This window comes from Hyaena hyaena, unplaced genomic scaffold, assembly GCF_003009895.1.
Source record: "Hyaena hyaena isolate Hyena2069 unplaced genomic scaffold, ASM300989v1 scaffold_987, whole genome shotgun sequence".
Taxonomy (NCBI): Eukaryota; Metazoa; Chordata; class Mammalia; order Carnivora; family Hyaenidae; genus Hyaena; species Hyaena hyaena.
This window is the reverse complement of record NW_024081617.1, coordinates 274,450-297,542: the sequence shown is the minus strand read 5'-3', so window position 1 is coordinate 297,542 and position 23,093 is coordinate 274,450. Positions and strand designations below refer to the sequence as shown.

At 48.5% G+C, this 23,093-nt stretch overlaps 1 long non-coding RNA gene across 1 annotated transcript; it reads left to right on the top strand.

Moving 5' to 3' along the window:
• The first annotated feature begins 11,094 nt into the window (after window positions 1-11,094).
• On the top strand, window positions 11,095-13,170 carry LOC120223369. Its single transcript, XR_005526278.1, has 2 exons — window positions 11,095-11,273; window positions 12,204-13,170. It is a non-coding gene; the product is annotated as an uncharacterized LOC120223369 (long non-coding RNA).
• The last annotated feature ends 9,923 nt before the right edge of the window (window positions 13,171-23,093 follow it).

Genomic DNA, 23,093 nt, shown 5'->3' with positions numbered 1-23,093 from the left:
ACAGTGTCCTCCGGGTGACAGTGTCCTCCTGGCGACAGTGTCCTCCTGGCGACAGTGTCTTCCTGGTGACAGTGCTCTACTGGCGACAGTGTCCTCCGGTGACAGTGTCCTCCTGGCGACAGTGTCTTCCTGGTGACAGTGCTCTACTGGCAATAGTGTCCTCTGGGTGACAGTGTCTTCCAGGTGACAGTGTCTTCCTGGTAATAGTGTCCTCCTGGCGACAGTGTCCTCCTAGCGACAGTGTCCTCCGGGTGACAGTGTCTTCCTGGTGACAGTGTCCTCCTGGCGATAGTGTCTTCTTGTTGACAGTGTCCTCTGGGTGACAGTGTCTTCCTGGTGACAGTGTCCTCCTGGTGACAGTGTCCTCCCGAACGCTTTCCTGGTCCAGTGGGGCAGAGGAGCACCTCGTACTCTCCCAGCCCTCTGCTAGTGCAGCTCCACACCAGCACGGGGTCTACCCTGGCTCTTGTGACAGGTGACTTCAGGTCCTGGAATGCGATGCTGCTTGCTTTTTTATGAGCATAACCCGGTTTCCTTCTGATAGACCGATGGCAGAGGGACAGACAGGTAAACAGCTACCAAGACAGAGAGACAGATAGATGCGAGAGAGAGAGAAGTAGGTAGGCAGAGACACAGGTGTTTGTTATGCACGCACACACGCAGACACACGTGTTCATTACGCACACACACATGTTCGTTATGCACGTGCATACATGCACACACATGCTCATTACTCACGCACGCAGACACATGTGTTCATTGTGCACACACACTGACACACGTTATGCATGCACACGTGCGGACACACATGTTCATTACGCACGCACGCAGACATGTGTTCGTTATGCATGCACGCACTGACACATTTGTTACGTGCGCACACACGTGGACACACATGTTCATTATGCACGCATGCGGACACATGTGTTCGTTATGAGTGGACACACATGTTCGATGCAAATACACACGGACACATGGAGGAGAGACTCCACTGATCTAATTTTAAGAACAGGGAACACTGAATAAGAAGGCAGAGCGTTGGTCAGCGGTGTGGGGCAGGGTGCTGGCGGGGAAGAGGCGGGGGAGCTTTCCAGGGTGCTGGAAGCAGTCTCTGGGTTCCATGAGTGTGCACACCAGGAAGAGCACTGACCTGGGCACCATCGTATATATGTATGCGGTTTCTCAGCTCCATAACATATGAAACTCCTGCCACGCCAACAAGGCAACATATGAAACTTTGCTTTTTTACAACCAAGTTTCCAACTCAGCCTCAACCCACGCAGCCCGTTTCCAACCATCAGAAAGCCTGCGGATCTGGTTCCGGAGCCAATGGTGATGATTATACAGGATTTACAGGGAACAAGAACTGAACCAGGAACATGACCTTCGGCACGAGGGGGCCGCCACGAACACTGTGCGATGTCTGGGTCCCTGAGGCCCCGGCCACACACCCGCACTAGTCGCGCGCACTCTCTTCTCAGGCGCCTCCCAGGCAAAGCGCTGTCCACCGCTCCGCCCGATAAAGACAAACTACGTCTGGTGGTGCCTGCAAGGGACACGATGGTACTCGTGCTGTCCAGGTTCTCCTACACATCCAGGTGTGTTTACGCGCCATCAGTCGACAGGACAGATGTGTGAAAATCCCCCTCCATGGTGGGGCTTCACCTGGTCTTTTAGTTTTGTTAATCTTGAGTGTTCGATATTTGGAGGCTCTATTAGTAAGGTGCACATAAACATAAATAATAAAATTGAATTATGTGATGTCACCCTTCATGTTTAATTATATTTACTACTTAATGCATGTCCTGCCTGGAATTGGCTCATTTTGGGACAGCTTGAAAGACACACTTTTTACATCCTTTACTGTTTAACCTTATAACCAGGCATATTTCTTGTAAGCAACATGTTATTGATTTTTTTTAAAATTCCAGTGTGGCATCTTCATCTTTTACTTAGGATATTCCGCCCACTTACATTTGGTGTAATTTGATATATTTACTGATATATTTGGGTCTAAGTCTACCATTTACTATTAGTCTCTCCTGTGTTCTTTTTTCTCTGTTTTCCTGCTTTATTCTGATTTTATTTTCCTATTTTCCCACTCTATGAGCTTCTTAGTTATACATTTGTTATTGCTCTTTTCATAGTAACCATAGAGATTACGACATGTAACACTATTTTATGAAAATCTAATTTAAATTTGTGTTTTTACCAATTGCTAGGCAGCGCCAGGATCTTACGCCACATGAGCTCCACTGACCCCCTTCCATCTCCTGAATCACTGTTGCCGCACACGTTCATGCTACGTGTTTTTATGTAAACTTTTCACTTTGAGATGATGGTCGAGTCTCATGCAGGTGTGTGAAGTAGAGACCTGGGGTTTGTCTCCCAGGTTCTCCCACTGATAACCAGGATGCTGTCACAGATGGAGTCCAGCTGCAGAGCATTTCCACCACAGGGACCCTGCGTGTGGCCCTTTCCGAGCCACATCCAGTTTCCTCCTCCCCCCACACACTAGTTTCCTCTTTGAAGTACACTTGTTTCAATAAAAATGGAATAGGTTTAAATAAAATATTACAGAATGACAATATCGATGTTATGTTAACATAGCAAAAATCAGGAGGAAAGTTCACAAATGGGTCGAGTTTGGAAAATGTCAGCTGAAAGACTTTGGAAGTGGCACCAGCTGGGCTGAGTCATGAGGGGAGGGGCCGAGCCCGTGGACAAAATGGCAGCAGGAAGATGGCATGTCACGATGTCCTGAAGCCACCTGCAGCTGGTGTGGCTGGCGGGCAGTGAACAGGTGGGTGGGAGAAGAGACGGAGGGAGGCCACAGACCAGGGTGGGTTTTCTCCAAAGTTAACAAGAAGCTGCTATGGGGATTTAAATGAAGAGATTATGAGGTTTTGACGTAGCTTTCCTGAGACCCAGTCCACCATTCTGCAGTGCTGAAAGACTCTCCGCTGTGTGTGGAGCACAGTCCTGCAGCGTGGAGGCAACTTCAGTTGTTCCGAGACAGCCCGGCTGCAGCTGTGAGATGGCAGTAAGGGGTGGATTCCGGGTAGGAGTTTTAAAATCAGCTCTGAGGTATTAGAGCAAAACTGAACCATGAAGAAATAGAAAATTTGAACAGACCAATAATGAGTGAGGAGATTGGAACGGTGATGAAAACCCTCTCAACAGAGAACATTCCAGACTAGAGAGTTCCACTGGTGGATTCTACCAAATATTTGAAGAAGAATGAATATCGATCCTCCTCAAACTCTTCCAAAAACCTGGAAAGGGAAGAACACTTCCAAACAGATTTTATGAGGCCAAAACTACTCTGATGTCAAAGCCAGAGGAGGATGATACAAGAAAAGAAAACTCCAGGCTAATGTCCTTGATAAACAGAGATGCAAAAACACTCAGTATTACACTAGCAAACCAAATTCAACAGGGCAAGAAACGGGCTGTACAGCTTGATCAAATGGGATTTATCCTCAGGAGCAACGATGTTTCAGCAGATGCAAATCCAGAAACGTGCTACACCACAGTAATATGATGAAAGATAAAAATCATATGATTATCTCAATTCATGCAGAAAGTGCATTTGACATAATTGAACACGATTTAAAAAAAAAACCCAAAAACCTTTAACAAATTGGGTATAGAAGAAATGTCCTTACCCACAGAACACATTACACTCGATGGGGAGAGATTGAAAGTTTTCCTAGAAAGATCAGGAATAAGACAAAAATTCCCTCTCATCACTCCTGTTTTAAAGCCCTAGCCAATTAGGTAAGGAAAAGAAATAAAAGACATCCAAATTGGAAAGGAAAAAGTAAAACTGTTTCTGTCTATGATGATTTTATAGACGGAAAGCCCTAAAGAATCCACAAAAAGCAATTGCAACTGATAAACAAATTCAGTAAAGTTGCAAGATATGAGATCAACACACAAAAGTCAATTGGATTTCTATATACAAAAGTCAGTTGGATTTCCTAACAACAAACTATCTGAAAAAGAAATAAAGGAAACAATCTCATTTATAATAGTGCCCCCAAAATACTTAGAAATAAATTTAACCAAGGAGGTGAATGATCTGTACACTAAAAATTACAAGATATTGATGAAAGAAATGTTAAGAGATACAAATAAATAAAAGCTATCACATGTTCGTGGATCCGACTTCAGCTCAGGTCATGATCTCAAGGTTCGTGGGTTCAAGCCCTGCATCGGGCTCTGTGCTGACAGCTAGCTCAGAGCCTGGAGCCTGTTTCAGATTCTGTGTCTCCCTCTCTCTCTGACCCTCCCCTGCTCATGCTGTCTCTCTCAGAAATAAATAAAAACATTTTTTTAAAAAATCCTAAAATTTATATAAAATAGCTAAAGACATAGAGTAGTCAAAGCAATCCAAAGAAAGAACAAAGTTCAAGGTATCACAATTCCTGAGTTTAAACTTTATTATGAGGCTGTAGTAATCACAACAGTGTAACACTGGCATAAAAATAGACACATAGACCAACAGAAAAGAATTGAGGGACCACCCCCCAAAACCCATGCATATACGGTTAACAAATATTTGACAAGAGAGCCAAGATGACTCAGTGGGAGAAATAATAGTCTTTTCAAAAAACGGTGATGGGAAAAATGAATAACCACATGCAGAAGAATGCAGTTGGAATTCTGCCTCACACTACTCACAAAAATTAACTTAAATGGATTAAAAACTTAAATATAAGACCCAAAACTGTAAAACAGCTAGAAGAAAATATAGGCGAAAGGCTCATTGACACTAATCTTTGCAAAGATTTTTTTTTAATATGACAGCAAATCAGAAGCAGTGAAAGGAAAAATAAGCAAGTAGTACCACATTAAACTACAAAACTTCTGTCGTCCAAAAGAGATGATCAGCAGAATGAAAAGGCAACCTACAGAATGGGAGAAAATATTTGCAAACTGTCTGATAAGGGATTAATGTCTAGAGTACATAAGGAACTCCTTCAACTCAATAACAACAAAATCAGATTAAAAAATGGGTAAAAGGACTTGAAGAGACATTTTCCAAAGAAGACATCCAGATGATCAACACACACATGAAAAGATGCCCAACATCACTCATCATCAGGGAAATACAAATCAAAACCACAATGAGATGCCACCTCACACCAGTCAGAATGGCTAAAATCAACAACATAAGAAATAGCAGGTGTTGGTGAGGACGTGGAGAAAGGGGAACCTTGTTGCACTGTTGGTAGGAATGACATCTGGTACAGCCACTCTGGAAAACAGTAAGGAGTTTCTTCCAAAAAATTAGAAGAAGAACTACCATGTGGTCCAGCAATCCCACTACTGGATATATTTCTTGAGGAAATAAAGTCTCTATCTTGGAGAGATACCTGTGCCCCCATGCTAATCACTGCATTACTCACAACAGCCACCATCTGGAAACACCTGTGTCCATTGATGGATGAATGGATAAAGAAGCTGAATGCATATGTATACAATGGAATATTATCCAGCCATAAAAATGAAGAAAATCTTGCCATTTGAAACAACATGAATGGACCATGAAGTTACACTGAAATAAGTCAGAATGGTGGTTGCCAGAGGCTAGAGAGTGACGGAGATATTGCTCAAAGGGTACACACTTCCAGTTATAAGATGGTAAGTTTTGGGGGATCTAATGTACAGCATGATGACTATAGTTAACACTGTATTATATCCTTCAAAGGTGTTAAGAAAGCAGATCTTAAATTTATCACCACCAAAAGATAAATGACAATTATGTGAAAGGCTGGAGGTTGGGGGCGCCTGGGTGGCTTAGTCGGTTAAGCGTCTGACTTTCGCTTAGGTCATGATCTCGCGGTTCGTGGGTTCGAGCCCCGCGTCGGGCTCTGTGCTGACTGCCAGCTCAGAGCCTGGAGCCTGTTTCAGAGTCTGTGTCTCCCTCTCTCTCTGACCCTCCCCTGCTCACGCTGTCTTTCTCTCTCCCAGAAATAAATAAAAAACATTAAAATTTAAAAAAAAAAAAGGCTGGAGGTTGTATCTAATCTTATTGTAAGAATCATTTTGCCATGTGTACATGTAATAAAACATCACCATATATATTTTAAATTTATGTTATTTGTCAACAATATGTCCATAAAGCTGAGGAAAATATATCGCGGAGTGTACTGGCTAGGTTGTAGGATAAAAAAATGTTTGGATTTCTAAGAAACCGCCAAACTGTCCTCCGAAGCAGCTGCTTGGGTCTGCATCATCCCCACCAGCCGTGACCGGGCACCCCGCCGCTGCACCCTCACCAGTGTGTGCTGTTCCATGCGCCAGATTTTGGCCATTCTGGCGGGTGTGCAGTGAAGGCTCTTTGTTTGAAGGTGCAGCTCTGAAATGCATGTGATTCTAACCATCTTCTCGTGTGTCTTTGCTGTCTGTGCGTCCTCTCTGGTGAGTCGTGTGTTGATATTCTGCTCCTTTCTCTTAATTGGGTTGCTTTCTTATTGATGAGTTGTAAGAGCTCCTTATGTATTTTAGAGGCCGAAATCTTTATAAAGTAGGCTTCACACCTTGCGCAGCGCTTGAACCCACAACCCTGAGATCAAGACTTGATCTGAGGTCAAAAATCTGACACTCAACCGACTGAGGTGCCCCGTGGGGTTTTTTTTCTCTGAGTGTGTGCTTGTCTTCTCATTCTCTGAACAGCGTCTTCCTCTGATGGGAAGTTTTTAATTTCAGTGAAATCCAGCTTACTATGCTTTTCTTTCACGGGTCATGCCTGCGAGACTGTATCTAAAGACTCTTCACCAAACTCGAAGTCATCCAGATTTTCCTCCTATGTCATCTTCTAGGAGTTTAAGAACTTTTCCACTGTCAGGGGAAGCAGAGTGCTCTGGGCTGTCCTTCCGCTTCCTTTCTCTGCTCTTCATCCTGAGGACCTGGTGCGGCCCCGGGAGGTGGAACTCATAAAGCGAATGTTGCATCTCTCCAGGAGCCCATGCTCAGTCCCTGGCGGCTGGTCCCTTGCCCCCAGTGCGCTCCCAGGTGCGGCTCTAGCAGTGGCTCTGGCTTATGGCAAGCTGTGATTCTGTGTCTGCCCGATGCTCCAGTCTTCAGGGGAGCAGTTTCCCCGGGAGTCTGATCACTGCCTCCGTAGCTCTGCTTTTCCACAATGTCACATACTTTCTTACCTATCATACAGCACACATTACCTTCTCAGACTGGCTTTTATCCCCTAGCAATATGCACTCAAGGCTCCTCCATGTCTTCGCAGGGCTGGACAGCCCATTCCTTCTTAGTGCTGGCTGATATTCCCTGTGTGGATGGACCACTGCTAATCCATCCACCTACTGAAGGGCGTCTTGGTTGCTTCCAGGTTTTGGCAGTTAGAAATGAAGCTGGAATAAACACTGATGTGCAGGGCTTGGTGGGAAAATAAGTTCTTGGCTCGCTAAGCGCCCAGGGGAGTGATGCTGGAGAGCATGTGAAAGCCCGCTCAAGCTGTGAGAACCCGGCCACTGGCTCCCAGAGCGGCTGCACCTTGCTGCATCCCCACCCGCAGAGAAGAATTCCTGCTGCTCCACATCTTCTCTGGAATTTGGTGTTGTCTTTGCCTTTGCTTTCAAATTTATTTTTGCTGGGTGTAGAACTCTAGATTGACAATTTTTTTCTTTCAGTACTTTAAAGCTGTGTCTCCTCTATTCTCTGGCTTGCACAGGTCCTGAGAAGTCTGCTGCTCCCTTACACAATGTTTCTTTTCTCTTACATCTTTCCTTTATAAGTTTAAAGAAGTATGATCATGATAGTGAAGCCGCTGGGCAGGTTTGGAAGTCAGAGCCAGCAGGTCCATCACCAAGGTGGGGACTCAAGAAGGAAAGGATCAAAGATGTTGCCAAGAGTCTGAGCTTGAACAGCTGGGAAGATGGGGTGCAGGTTGCCGAGAGGCAGCTGGCGTGGGCTGTGAGGATTGCGGTCTGGTCGCTTCAGTGAAGACGGCACATCCCTTGGGCTATCTCAGAAAGCAGAGCCGGGGACAGGAATTACAGGGCCAGCAGCTTAAGAGACGACCCCAGGCAGCACCGAATGTGAAAGGGACGGAAGGCGGGGGAGGAAGGCAGGCAGACGCAGGTGTCGCCCCGGTTAGCCCGCCGAGAATCCCAGAGCCCTGGTGGAGCATGCGAGGTGGCCGACCCAGGGGACAGAGCAGAGGGAGCCAGCCAGGGGCTGAAGGGCTGGTCCCGGGCAGGGTGGGGCCCCAGTGGAGACGCAGGTGCCGGCAGCCAGTGGTAGGCTGTTGAGGTCCAAATGGATAGGGGCAGGGGCCGGGTGGTGGACCACACGACAGTCACCCCTCAGCCCTTCATGAGCCAGGGGCCTCCAAATTCGGGACGGAAAGAGGGCTCCCCTGAAACCTCTCGTTGTCTGGAAGTCCCGCCGCCTCATTTCACCCTGGTCAGGGCACGGTGACTCTGCCAGGACCTCAGTGGCGGACAAGAGCGCCCGGCTCGGTGAGGCTCTGGCCCCCGCCTTCCTGCCTGCCGAGAGACCTGCAGGGAGAGAGGTCCACACGCATTCCTGCCCACATTCCACAGGAGGGCCTGAGTGCCGCGTGGCTTCCGTCAGGCCACGTGGGCTTCAGGAGGCCACAGTCCGTGCTGACGCCCATCCACCTGCGCCAGGCCCTCCCCGCAGCCGGGACCTCTGCCCCCAGGGAGCCCGGTCCCCTACTTCCACCGCCCAGCAGCACATGTCAGACACGGCCATCGTCCCGTTTATCACCACGTCTTACAAGGTCAGGTCCACGGGCGTTGGGGTTGGCTGTGTAAATATTTGGCCTTCAGGGCTCTCCTCGGCCAAGCTCCTCAGGGTGCTGACGTTAAACACACTCCTTCAGGACAAATGCACTTGGTCTCAGGAAGGCCTCAGGGTCCAGCTCTCAGAGAAGTGTCTGCTCAGGCTAATGTTTGACAACACAAAGCCCATTTTTCCTATGACTTTTTCTCATTTAAGACAAGAAAGATTGCCCTCTGCTCGCCAATACACATACTCACCAGTCATTAATACGCAGGCATTTTAAAACATTTGTGATCAGAAAGGTCTGTGTTTTCTCATTTCATTACAGTGTCAGGGAGATTTGAGCTAGGGAGGGAGGAGAGTGGGAAACAGAAGGGAGGGGGAAGGGAAAGGGGAGGGGGAGGATGAGGAGGCAGGAGAGAAAGAGGAGGAAGGGAGGGAGAAGGAGGGGGAGGGAAAGAGGGGGGAGGGAGCAGGGAGGGAAGGGGGAGGAGGGAGGGGAGAGAGAGGAAGAAGGAGAGGAGGAGGGAGAGGCAGAGGAGGGAAGGGAAAGGGGAGGAGGGAGTCAGGGAGGGGGAAGGGAAAGGGAGGGGGAAGGGAGGAGGAGGGAGAAGGGAAAGGGGAGGGAGAAGGAAGGGGGAGGGAGAAGGGAGGGGCAGGGAGAAGGGAGGGAGGGGACAAGGAACGACCTTAGCACCAGCTACAGGGCTTTGTGGAAGTCTGTTCCACGTAACCGGTGCTGCAGACCCACACATGCAGGCCCCCGTCAGGGCAGGTGTCAGAGCGCTGTAAGTGGGTGCCGGCTGGGTGCACAGAAGCTGTTGGAGGGGTGGGCGTCAGAGGCGTGGCTGCATCTCCTCTGGGTGATGGGTGTGCAGGTGTTTTGTCTTTTTTCTGAGGTGATGCCCGGGGTGTCGGGCTCCCACGGCTACTCTAAGCAGAGGAGCAGCTTCAAGGACAGGTGTTCACTCTCTGCTCTGCAGGCTCCGTGACGGTCCTTCCTGCCCTTCCCACTCCGGTGGCCCCAGGAGTGGCTGGCGGCCTCGCTCTGCTCTCCTCGGTCATCACTTGGCATTGCCCCCTGCGTCGGTGGCCGTGTGTCCTCTTCTCAGAGGGACACCGGTCAGGTCGGGTTAGGCCCACCCTACTCCAGTGTGACCCCGTCTTAACTAACTGCATCTATAATAACCACATCTCCTAGTAAGGCCACCTCCTGAGGTCCCGGGGGGGGGGGGATCAGGACTTCAATGTCATTTTGGGGTGGAGATGCCGTGGTGAGAAAACAGCCACCTGTAGACTATAGGGGACTGACCCCCTATATGCCTAGAGTCCGCGGTGCTGGGGGCCCCCAGGCGGTGTCCTGACTGCAGAGCCCTTCACAGGGAAGAGAGACCGGCTGGGGAGATGCTGGCCAGGCCAGGTGGAGGCTGGGTCCAGGCCAGGAGGGCAGAGGGTGTCAGGGATCTGACCACCCGCGCCTCTGTCCACACTGGTAACCACAGCCACTAGGACGGCCGCCTTGGGGTGATTGAGGGGCAGGTGCTGGGCAGGGAGGGGCACGACCCTGGATGAGCTGAGGACGCCCTTGAGGACAGACAGGGCATCTGGGGCCAGCTCCACTGGGCAGTGTGGGGGGGAGCCCAGCCTGGGCGCAGATGGGGGTGGGGGAGGTGGGGGGAGTAGAGGATGGAGGCGGGTGGCGGGAGCAGGGGGCTGGGACTCTCCAGACACAGCTTCAGAGGCTACTGGTAACAACACGGTTCACAGAAGTGATTACTTGTGAAGTGTGTGAGGCACAGAGAAAACCAAGGAATGAACTCAGCTGATCCCTCAGGGTCTCCACGTAGCCCCCGCCCCATGACCCGCCCCATGACCCGCCCCCAGCACTGTGTCAGCCTCCTCCCTTCCCGCACCAGCATCTCAGCACCCGCTGAGCGCCCCCGACCGGTCCACCGTCCACCGTCCCCAGGCGAGCGCCCCGGACCGCCGACCACCGTCGCCTCACCCGGGCGAGCGCCCGCGACCGCCGTCCCGTGTCCCGCCTGCACGCAGACTTTGTATTACTGGACTCACTGAACGCGTCCTTCTGTGACTCGCCTCAGACGCCTGAGCTCGGAGCTGTGACAAACTCGTCCTGCCTACCGTCATTGTGTGGACACAAGCGATGTGTCCCTTCTCCGGCCGGGGACGCGCGGCTGCCTCACAACGTCGCTGCCACGAGAGAGGTCCCGGGGCCCGTGCGCGGACACTCGCCCAGGGGCTGGGCGACCTCCGTCAGCTTTGCCGGCTGACGCCAAACGGTGATCCGCGCGCCGCGGGCAGGTCCACGCGCCTGGGAGGCCGGGGTCTGTGCTGCCCCCACGCCCTCGGCACCCCCGGCCTCCGCCGCTGAGGTCTGTGTCCCGTACTCTTCATCACCGCCAGAAAACTGCTCACACGTCACAGAGTAGCGAGGAACGCGGCAGTAGCGGCCCTTTGGCCGATCGGGTCAAGGCTCCGTGGTGAGGAAACAAGACGGTATTTCTCAACCTCGTTCTGGCCGTGACACCACAGCCGCAGCCCTCCTCTGGAGCCACCAGTGTGATGTCTGCGCCGCCCTCGGGGTCCTGGCTCTGGGGGTGCCGCGCGAGGGGCAGGTGGGGAAAGCCCATCCCGCAGGACGCTCAGGCCCCGGGGGCTCCAGGGCTGGGCGACGGGGCGGCTTTAGGGGTCAGTCCTTGTCACCTGGAAGAGGCCATGACCGCGTTGCTCCCACACCTCTGTGGCCGGCCCAGAACAGGGGCTCAGTCGGGACTCCCTACGTTCAGTGGCACCAAGGAGGGGCACCTGCCACTGTGTGGGGGTGTCCGTGGGGAGCCCCCAGTGTCCTCAGAGGCCCGCCTGTGCAGCGGACAAGCGGAGCCTCACGGAGGAAGAAGAGAGGAACCCTGGGGCCAGGAGAGAGGGCAGGGGGCAACCCTCCAGCGGTGTCCAGGGGAGCCCCCAGGTGTTCCCGTTCATTCCTCCAAGGCAGGGTCACCGTGATTCCAGGATGGGACCCTGGCTCTCCTAAGCGGCACCCAAACTCACAGCAGCACCGAGAGTCCAGCTGCTGAGGCAGCGACCCTGCGTGTGCCCTGGGGGCATGGGGTGGCCGGGAGGCATGGGCGAGGCACCCTAGCGGGCAGGGGGAGGGCCCGCCCACACCGGGAGGCGGCCAAGCGGGTGGTACTGACTGGCGTGCCCACCGACTCCTCACGAGCTCCCCACGAGGGAGATTTCACACACCTGTTCCGCCGCTGGCTGGGGGTGGGGGAGGTGGGGGACAGCGCAGGCAGGCTCAGAGGACTCACGGGGCAGGGGAGCCGGAGCCAGGGCTGACTCCGCTGCCACCGCCTCACCCCGCTCGGCCCCTGCTCGTGCCTGCCTCTGACTTTCGTTTTCTCGCCCAGATGGGGTGACAGGACCCCGCGCCCAGAGCCTGTGGGCATCTAACTCCCTGCCCGGCCCACAGGGCTTGGGGCTCTCGGTGACTTCCACGGGCTGGCTGGGCCTCCTGTCCCTGACACGCCTCTAGCCCCAGCCTCTAGCTGTTTATCCTCAACCGCGTGAAGAAGGCATAAACCGTGCAGCTTGCCCAGGTATTTATTTTAGTTAGTGAAAATGCCTTGGACTTTGCCAAGAGCCATTTGACTTTAATTGGAAACTTTTGAGGCATTAAGACTGCGCCGAGCCTTAAGGCGTGTCCGAGGCTCTGAAACCATCCATCACGTGAGGCCTGCTTAGGACCAGGTGGAATGAAGACAACCTTTTAGCAAATCCACCTCCCTTAATGGACTCATTTATAACTCTCTGCACCGCTGGGCAGTCTCTCCACAGAACCCCGGGAGCGCCAGCCAGCGCGTCTGAAAGCAGCCAACATCTGGTGGCTGTAAACGAGGAACCCAGAAAAAACAAAACACAACATAAACAAGAGGCGGCTCGGGGAGGGCCACCCGGACGCCCCCATCCTGCTCCCCGGGCAGACGCTTCCCCGCCACGTGTGGGAAGCCAGGGGAGAGGCACCGTCCCAGCTTCCTCTGAGAAACGTCACCCCAACAGCTCTGTTTATGGAGGGTTTCTGGGGGCTGGGCTGGCGGGGAAGGCACACCAGCTGCTCCAGCCTCATCCCATATGACGCGTTGCCAAGGGCGTCCCAGACCTGGCCCCGTCACAAGGCCTTTGCTCAGACTCTTCCCTGTGCCCGGAGCACCCTTCCCTCCCCTCATGTGTGCTAGCTAGCTGTGGCTGTGAAACGAATCACCCCAAACTTAGCAGCTGAGAACAACAAAAGCTTGCAATGTCAAGAAGGAAAGAACAACATTGAAATGGCTAAAAATAGAAGCAAATGTAATAAACTACCTTCTCATTCGTTTTTAAGTCATGTTTGATGATTGAAGCAAAAATTGTAATCTGGTGTGGTGCTTAATGTATGAAGAAAAAAGAATTCTTAACATCTGTTTTTTCTAAATGGGACAGGCAGCAAACCTAAAAGGAATTAAGTTCTCTACACTTCACAATATATTCAAAATATATTGAATATATATAAATTGGCTGCACCAATTTGCATTCCCACCAACAGTGCAAGAGGGTTCCCCTTTCTCCGCATCTTCACAACACCTGTTGTTTCTTGTGTTAATTTTAGCCACTCTGACAGGTGTGAGGTGGATCTCACTGTGGTTTTGATCTGCAATTCCCTGATGAAGAGTGATGTTGAGCTTCTTTTCATGTGCCCCTTAGGCATCTAAATGTCTTTTTTGGAGAAATGTCTGTTCATGTCTTCTGCCCATTTTTAATAGGATTATCTGGGGGGGGGTAGTGTTGAGTTGTATGAATTCTTTATATATTTTGGATATTAACCCCTAGCATATATAATCTTGTCATTTGTGACAATGTGGATGGATCTAGAAGGTATTATGCTAATTGAAATAAGCCAGACAGAGAAAGACAAATACCATATAATTTCATTTACATGTGGAATCTAAAAACAAAACAAAAGAAGAAATAAACAATTAACAACAACTAAAAAGAGAGAAAGAAATAGACTCACAGACAACACACTGGTGGTTGCCAAAGAGAGGCAGGTGAGCTCGGTGAAGGGGATTAAGATGTACAGACTTCCAGGGGCACCTGGGTGCCTCAGTCGCATAAATGTCCGACTTCAGCTCAGGTCATGATCTCACAGTTTATGAGTTCGAGCCCCATGTTGGGCTCTGTGCTGACAGCTCAGAACCTGGAGCCTGCTTCAGATTCTATGTCTCCCTCTCTCTCTGCCCCTTCCCCACTCACACTTGGTTGCTCTCTCTCAAAAAAAAAAAAAGATTCATACCATTAAAAAAAAAAAAAAAAAGATAACCCTCTAGCAAGACTGAAGGTATCAAGAGTGCAATAGCATAGACACCAGTAACCAATATCGGAAACGAAAAAGGCACTACCACATTGAGAGTCCAGAAACCACTCATGTGATGACGGAGAATTTTACAAACAACTTGAGCCTCCTAAATTCAACAACTGAGAAGAATTGGAGAGAAAGAACAAGAAAGTATTTTCTCAAACACCACAAACTATGAAAACTCAACCAGATAAATGAGACAAACTATAAAATCCTATAATCTTTAACAAATTGAGTTGGTAGTTTGTAAGCTCCTGAGAAAAAATGTCTCCAGACCCAGATGTTTTGCTAGAGAAAACGTTTAAAGAAGAATGGAAAGCATGTCTACACAATGTTGCTCAGAAAATAGAGAAGGGAGTACTTCCCAACTTCTGTTAGAAGGCCCATAACTGGGCATGGAGGAGGGCACTTGTGGGGATAAGCACTGGGTGTTATATGGAAACCAACTTGACAATAAACTATTAAAAAAAAGAAATAAAAGAGTTATTTATAAAAAAGAAGAAGAAGAAGAAGAAGAAGAAGAAGAAGAAGAAGAAGAAGAAAGCGGCACATCCCTTTTCTGACACCAGAACCAGACAAGGACTGCTTGAAACAGGGAAGAAAAGAAAACACTAGACCAAGATATCTCACAAACTAAAATGCAAAGATTTTCAACAAAATATGAGCCAACTGAATCTAGCATTATGACACAAAATATTATACACCATGACCAACTGAGATTTATTCTGGGAATGCAAAGCTGGTTCAGTATGATATAATCAATACAATTCACTGCATCCAAAGATTAAGTCAAATGATCACATCAATTCATACAGATAAAACATTTGATACAATCCAAACCCACTCATGATAACAACTTAAGGAATTAGGAATAGAGGGGGAACCCCCTGAGCTTGCCCAAGAATGCCTACAAAAACTCTACAGCTGACATCATACTTAAAGGTGAAGGGCTGGGTTCTCTCCCCCTAAATTTGGGGACAATCAGCACTGTCTCTTCACATAGTCCTGGAGGGTCTAGCCACTGCCTTAAGGCAAAGGGGAAAAGGCACACAGATTGGAAAGGAAGGATTTAAACCTTTCCTATTTGCAGATGACATGACTGTCTATGTGGAAAGCTCAAAGGAATCTACAAAAAATTTTCTTAGACTAAGTGAGCTCAACAGGGCCAGAGGACACAAGACCAACACATAAAAATCAACCACACTGCTATATACTAACAATATATATGTGAACCTAGAGATTAAAAATATGTCATTTACATGTCCCCCAAAAAGGTATAAACTGTAACAAATATGTACAGGATCTGACAATTACAATATGTTGATTTAAAAAACCCCAAAAGACCTAAATAAGTGGAGAACCATACCATGCTCATGAATTGGAAAACAGCATGGTAAAGAAGTCAGTCTCAACTGATCTATAGAATTGATGCAATTCCTATAAAAATCCCAAATAGGTTTTTGGTCCATGTAAAAAGCTCATTCCAGAATGTACCCAGAGGACATAGGCCCCAGGGCAGCAGGCGCTGTGAGCAGGCAGGACACTGCCAGAACGCTGGAGGAGCCCCTGGCCCCACGGTAAGGTCCCTCTGTAGCCACATCAAAGGGGAGAGGATGGTGATGGGGGGACACACACAGACTTCAACAGGGCGCAGCAGGGAGCCCAGCAGTAGCCTCACCACGGGGATTGGGGGGGGGGTCAGGGGAGGGGTTGCCCACTGTCCAAAAGAAGGAAAAACAGCCTTTCCACAAATGACCTCCAAGGACAGGACCTCCACAGGCAAACAAGAAACCCCAACCTAAACTGCATGCCTGATACAAACACCGACTCAAAAAGGGGTCATAGATTTAAATGTAAACTGTAAAGCTTTTAGAAAATAACTTGGAGAAAGTCTTAGACTCTGAGTCCAAGTCACAGGATGCCATGCGACTTCCATCTTGCTCGCTGGAACACCCATTTTGGAACCTTAGCCTGCCATGAAAAAAGTCCCATCAACCTGAGGCCACCATGCTAAGAGGATGCTTCAGCCACCCAGAGATCCACTGCAGTTGACAGTCCCCACAGGGTCTGCGCCCAAGCCAGCAGCACACCCTCCTCACCCCTACTCGCCAAGCCTGTGGCTGTTTCAGTAACATAAAACCATTTGAACCTTCCCAGCTGAAGCACTAGACACTGTGGAAACAGAGACAAGCTGTCCCCACTGTGCTGTTTGAATTTCTGATCCACAGATTCTTGGGAATAATAAAATTATTGTTGCATTTAACCACAAAGTTTAGGGTGGTTTGCTATGCAAAAGGTCATTCTAAAAAAGATCATTGAACACTGGGCAAATTAACAGAATGAATAGAAAAATGATCTAACTATATGCTGTCCACAAGAGGCATTTTGATCAACCAAATTGACAGACCTTTAGCTAAACTGACAGAGAAGAGTGAAGGTATAGCTTTCAAATTCAGAAATGAAAGTGAGGATACAACTGATTTTACAGAAATGAAGAGGCTTATAAGAATTAGAATTTAAAAGAATACTTTGAACAATTGCACACCAACACATTGGAAGAAACCTAAAAGAATGGACAAATTCCTAGAAACACACAATGTGCCAAAACTGACTCATGAAGAAATAGAAAATTTGAATAGGACTATAGCTAGTAAGGAGATTGAATCAGTGGTTTAAAATCTCCCAATAAAGAAATATCCAAGACCAGATGGCTTCCTTGTGAATTCTAACAAACATTTAATGAGGAATTATACTTACCAACTTGACAATAAACTATTTGTAAAAAAAAAAAAAAAAAGGAAATATATCAATCTTTCCCGAACTCTTTCAGAAATTTAAGGGGAGGAAATATTTCCTAACTCATTTGAAGAAGCCAGCATTACCCTGATACCAAAGCTAAACTAATACACTACAAAAGAGGAAAACTACAGACCAATATCCCTTATGAATATAAGTGCAAAAATCTTCATCAAAAGACTAACATACCAAATTCAGCAGCACATTAAAAAAATTATTACTATAACCAAATGAGATTTATTCCAAGAAGGCAAGGGAAGTTCAACATATGAAAATCAATCACTTCAATACCCTACATTAATAGAATGACAGGAAAAACTACATGATCATCTCAATCAAGGCAGAAAAATCCAATACTCCTTCAGGATTAAAATACTCAATAAATGAGGAATGGGTTGGAAGTTCCTCAACATGAAAGATAGTGTATGAAAAACCCAGAGCTTACCTAATACTCAACTGTAAAAGAGTATAAGGGTTTCCTCTAAGGTCAGGAATAGGACAAAATTACCCACTCTCACCCCCTTGTTCAACATTAAAAAAATGCAAGAAAAAGAAATAAATGAATAAAAAAGGGAAAAAATCCAAATTGGAAAGGAAAAAGTAAAATTATTTCTGTCCAAATATGGCATGATGTATGTTATATGTACAAACACTAAAGAATCTATACACAAACCAAGCTGTCAGAGATATTCAATGAATCCAGTGAAGTTGCAGGATACCAAATCAACAGGCCAAATTTAGTGGCATTTCTGTACACTAACGATGAAAAGGGAATTATAAAAATAATTCTATATACAACAGCATCAAAAATAATAAAATGCTTAGGAATAAATTTAACAAACTATACAAACAACTTGTACACAAAAACTATAAAACATGGCTAAAAAATTAAAGCAGACATCCCATGTTCATGGATCAGGAAACTTAAATTGTCAAGGTGACAACACTACTGAAAGAATCTACAGATTCAGTGCAATCTCTATCAATATCTCTACAGCACTTGTTTTTCAGAAATAAAAAACAACCCGCCGTAAAATTCATATGAAGTCTCAAGTAAGCCCAAATAGCCAAAGAATCTTAAAAAAAGAGAGCAAAGTTGGAGAACTCACACTTCCTTATTTCAAATCTTACTAAAAAAAACTACAATGATAAAAACAGTATGATGGAATAGATAAAAATAGAGTGATGGAATAGAATGCAGATCCATAAATAGACCCTCACATATATGGTCAAATGATTTCCAAAAAAGGAGCCATGACCATTCAGTGGAGAAAAGAGTTTTTTTCAACAAATGGTGCTGGGAAAACTGCTTATACACATACAAAAGACCCTTCCTTTACCCCATATACAAAAATTAAGTCAAAGCAGATCAAGACCTTAATATAAGAGCAGAAACTATAAGGCTCTTAGAAACACAGGGGATAATCTTCATGACATTGGATATGGCAATGATACTTTGGATATGTCACCCAAAGCACAGGCAACAAAAGAAAAATTATGTAGGAGTTTTTTTGTGCAAAAAATTAGGAGAATGAACAGACAACCCACAGCATGGAGGAAAATATTTGCAAATCATCTATCTGATTAGGAATTAATATCAAAAATACATAAAGAACTTTTACCACTTAACAACAAAAACCAAACAACTCAATTCAAAAATGGGCAAAGGTCTGAATAGATCTATTTTTCAAAGACATACACATTGCCAAAAAAACACATGCAAAAACATTCAACATCATTAGTCATTAGATAAACACAAGTCAAAACCACAATTAGATATCACCTTATATCTACCGGGATGGCTATAGTAAACACACACACACACACACACACACTGAAAATAAGTGTGGTTGGTGGGGGTGTGGAGAAACTAGAACCCTCACACATTACTGATCGGAATGTCAAATGAAAACAGGCTGGCTGGTGGTCCCTCAAAAAGTTAAACATAGAATTACCATATGATCCCACCATCCCACTTCTCAGTATATTCTCAAACTGAAAGACTCAAGCACATACTTGGATAGCCATGTTCACTGGAGCTTTAGTCACAAGAGTTGAAAGGTAGAAGCAAGCCAGGCGTCCACCAGCAGGTGTGGTGGACAAAACATGATACATGTGTACAAAGGGATATTAATAACAGGAATTAAAAGGAGGAAATTCTGACACTGCTACACCATGGATGAACCTTGGGGTGTCACCGCTACATGAAGTAAGCCAGTCGCAAAAGAGATATATTCTGATTCTACGTATATGAAGCTCCTAGAATGAGGAGATTCAGGCAGAGAGTAGAATGGGGTCACCAAGGGCTGACAGAGGGGGAATGGCGGGTTCCTGTTTGGGACGATGAAGAAGTTCCGCGGCTGTGTAGCAGCGATGGACATATAACACTGCAAATGTACTTAACACCATCACTGAATTGTCACTTAAAAATCGTTAAAATGGTAAATTTTATATGTATTTGTCTACAGTAAAAAATACTCGGAAAAGAAAGGGACGAAAGGAGGGAGGGAGGAGGCTCAGCATCCTGACCTTCCTGGCTGCTCCCCAGCCTGGTGGCGCCAGACAACTGGACTTCCCCTTCCCGGCCCCGACCAGCTGGCAGACAAATCTGTCTCCCCGGCAGGCATGCTCATTTCCAGAGTAAGCAGAAGGATGCTCGAGTCCCAGAGAAGGAAGTTGAAGGAGCCGCAGGTTCCTCCTCTCTCCAGTCTTACCCCTTCGGGTGAAAGAGAAATGTTCATTCTACTCCCAGACAGGGGCCCTGGCGCTTCACCAGGAGGAGGCTACTTCTCACGTGGACTAGCTCTAGAAGGAAGCCAGGTTGTGAGTGAGCCGTTAGGACTATCCGCGCACGAGACTCGCCCGGCGTCACTGCTCTTCCCCGTCAGCAGCAGGGTCCAACTACGGACAAAGAATCCCTGCGACTGGCCCCAGTTCTCACAGGTATAAGAATGGACGCTGAATCTTTTTTCCCGACTCCTAGGAATGGAAGGCAGCCTTCATCAGGCCAGAGGCAGAGAAATGTTGGATTCAGAAGTGGAAGTTTCAGCTCCCAGGCTTTGGCCCCAGCTCACTGTATATGTCCCGTCATTCCATCTCCTTGTGCTTCATTTTCTTTGTCAGCAAAAGGAGGATCTGAATGTCTGCCTCTCAGGGGCCTGGGCTTGAGTCACTGTGATCATAGCCTATGACTCATTCAGGGTAGATTATGGTGGCTGCTCTGATTCCTTCCATCTGCTGGAGGTGGGCACCCTGGGAGGTGGGCACCCTGGGAGAGGCACATTCTCTTGGCCTGATGTATTTTCCTTCCAAAAAGGTTAGGATGGAAGTGTAATGAAGCAGGCTCTCCGAAGGGAGTGAACGCCCAGGAGGGACGGAGGGGGACTTGTAGCTGGACAAACAGCCACTTGGGGGAAGCACACAGGGGTGATTTCTCTTCTGGACAGGTGTAAGGCCAGTATTCTTTGAAAATTTTGTCTCACATTTAGGTCTTTCATCCAAGAGCTACATGCACCCCAGTGTTTATAGCAGCATTGTGAACAATAGCTGAACTATGGAGAAAGTCCAGTCCATTGACTGATGAATGGATAAAGAAGATATGGGGTGTGTGTGTGTGTGTGTGTGTGTGTGTGTACACATAATGAAATATTAGTCAGCCATCAAAAAGAATGAAAGCTTGCCATTTACAATGATGTGGATAAAGCTAGAATGCATTAGGCTAAGTGAAATAAGTCAGAGAAAGACAAATACTATATGATTTCACTCATATGTGGAGTTTAAGAAACAAAACAGATGAATCTATGGGAGGGAGCGAAATAGAGAAGAGAGGGAAACAAACCATGAGAGACTTACAGATAGAGAACAAACTGAGGGTTGATGGAGGGAGGTGGGGGGGGATGGGCTGGATGGGTGAGGGGTACTAAGGAGGGCACTTGTTGGGATGAGCACTGGGCGTTCTATGTAAGTGATGAATCACCGAATTCTACTTCTGAAACCAATATTGCACTGCATGTTAACTAACTAAAATTTAAATTAAAAAACAAACAGAAACCAGAAAAAACCCAAATATATGTTAAGTCCTGAAAAAAAAAAAAGGAAAACCTTAGGAAGCCTGATGACCCTGGAGGAAAGCAGGTGGAGAAGCCAGAATCCACACAAGGAAACCCCGTAACAGTGAGCACTGGCTTGGGCTCCACTAGCTGCGTGGCCTCCATCAGTTCACCCCATCCCTGAGCCTCCTACGCCGGGTGCTTACCACCTTCTTCTGAGCTATTAGAACAAGGTCTTCCCAGTCTGGCAAACAGAGAGCGGGGAGATGGCTGGGGTGTGGTCAGGCTTCCGTGCTGAGGGGCTCCCACTCTCTGATTATGTCATTCCTTGAGTGCAGGGCATGTTAGTCAGCAGATGCATTATGAACACCCGTCCCCACCAGGCTGCCAAGCATTGAATGCAAACGTCCATAGAGGGTCACAGCCTCCCATACGTCAGGGTGGCTGAGTCTAAGTTCCTCCATGGAGAAGGAGCTCACGGTCATGGGGAGACTCAGAGACAGAGGCCCCAAGAGGCTCTTTGGGGAAGTAAATGCCAATGCAGACTGGTAGCATGAGAGAATGCACCAGGGGAAACTGAGGCAAAGTAGTGACCTTGCCCCCAAATGAAGCTGCCACTCACGTCCATCCAGTGGTTGCTATGCAGGAGCTTGGGCCCATGTAGCCAGAGCTCCTATTTTTTTTTCTAGAAAATCCAAAGATGCCCATATTTGAGTGAAATGTGTGTAGCAGTCAGGGCTGTCTGGGTTCTGCTGCGGTAACAAACAAACTCAGGCCTCAGCAGATGAAAGGAAAAGATTTTCTTGTTGCTCAGCAACTCTGTCCCACACAGTCTGCAAGGGCCCCTGGTCACCATCATCATGTCCTGTGTGAGTCGCCAGGGTGGGGGCTGGACCCACGGATGCCGGCTGGAGGAGCTTCCCCATCCCAGGTGTCCCCACAGCAAGCACAGAGCTCTGGAGGCCACCCCCCTCCCCACCCCAACTCCGCTGCCAAACGCCCTGTCCCAGACGGGACATGTCTCCTCTGCTCACCCCGCTGGGCTGACTTTGGAGACAACCATGGCACTCGGAGGGAGGAAGTCCCTGCCAACCACACAACACAGTCAGCCACCTGCCTCCTGACGTGTAATGCTGGCGGCTGGTGCCAAACCATTCTGCTCAGTGCGCAGGCCACACAGAGCCCGCCTGCAGGTAGGCTGTGCACCGGGACCGAGAGCCGGTGGTAAGAGGCGCTGGAGGCCGCTGGAAGCAGAGCTGAGCCCACACGCGCACCTCCGCCCGAGCCCACCTGAGCGGCTCCTCTGCTCTCCCTGGGGTGCTGCCTCTCCCAAAGCCGGCGGCCCACCGGGCGCCCCACCTGTTGTCAGACGCCTCACTTCACCTCCTGCCCTGTCCCCCTTCCATCCAGTGGCATTTGGTCCACAGGGCAGGTACTCAGTATTTTGGAAGAAACAACAAAGAATGCATGGGGTCCCTGTTTTTCAGATAAAAACAACTTCCGACAATGCTGTTTCCAGCGTGCACGTGCCTGGTTCTGCCACAAGTGCTGGCTAGCCGTTCCCCCCCCCCCCCCCCCCCCCCCCCCCCCCCCCTGGCCAGGCGCAACACCGCGTGGCAGGAATCACCCTCACTCCGTCCCTGTGGCAGCCTCAAGGTCGGCACTCTGGCATCTCCATCCCCGTCTACAGATGGGAAAACTGAGTCACAGAGGAGTTAGGAGCTTGCCCTCAGCTACCACCTCGACCATCTCCCCACAGCCACCACGGTTCTATCTCCCAGTGCCCTGGGCATCTGCAGGGGAACTCGGCTCCTGGAAGCCAGGTCAGCCCCTCACACGACACCGGCTGGGGGCGCCTCCACCCTCCTCGTAGCCTCATGCTGAGGAGAGGCGGTGACCCACTTCACAGATGATCAGTCCGAGGCCCCGGGGCCAGCAGGTGAGGGAGCTGCCCTCCAGCCTGACCACCTCCCCTAGCGGGTGACTCTGGGTAGGGACCACTGATCTCGGGAGAGGAGATCCCTGTCCACTGGATCGTGTGTCTGGTAAAATACACACAAAATGTA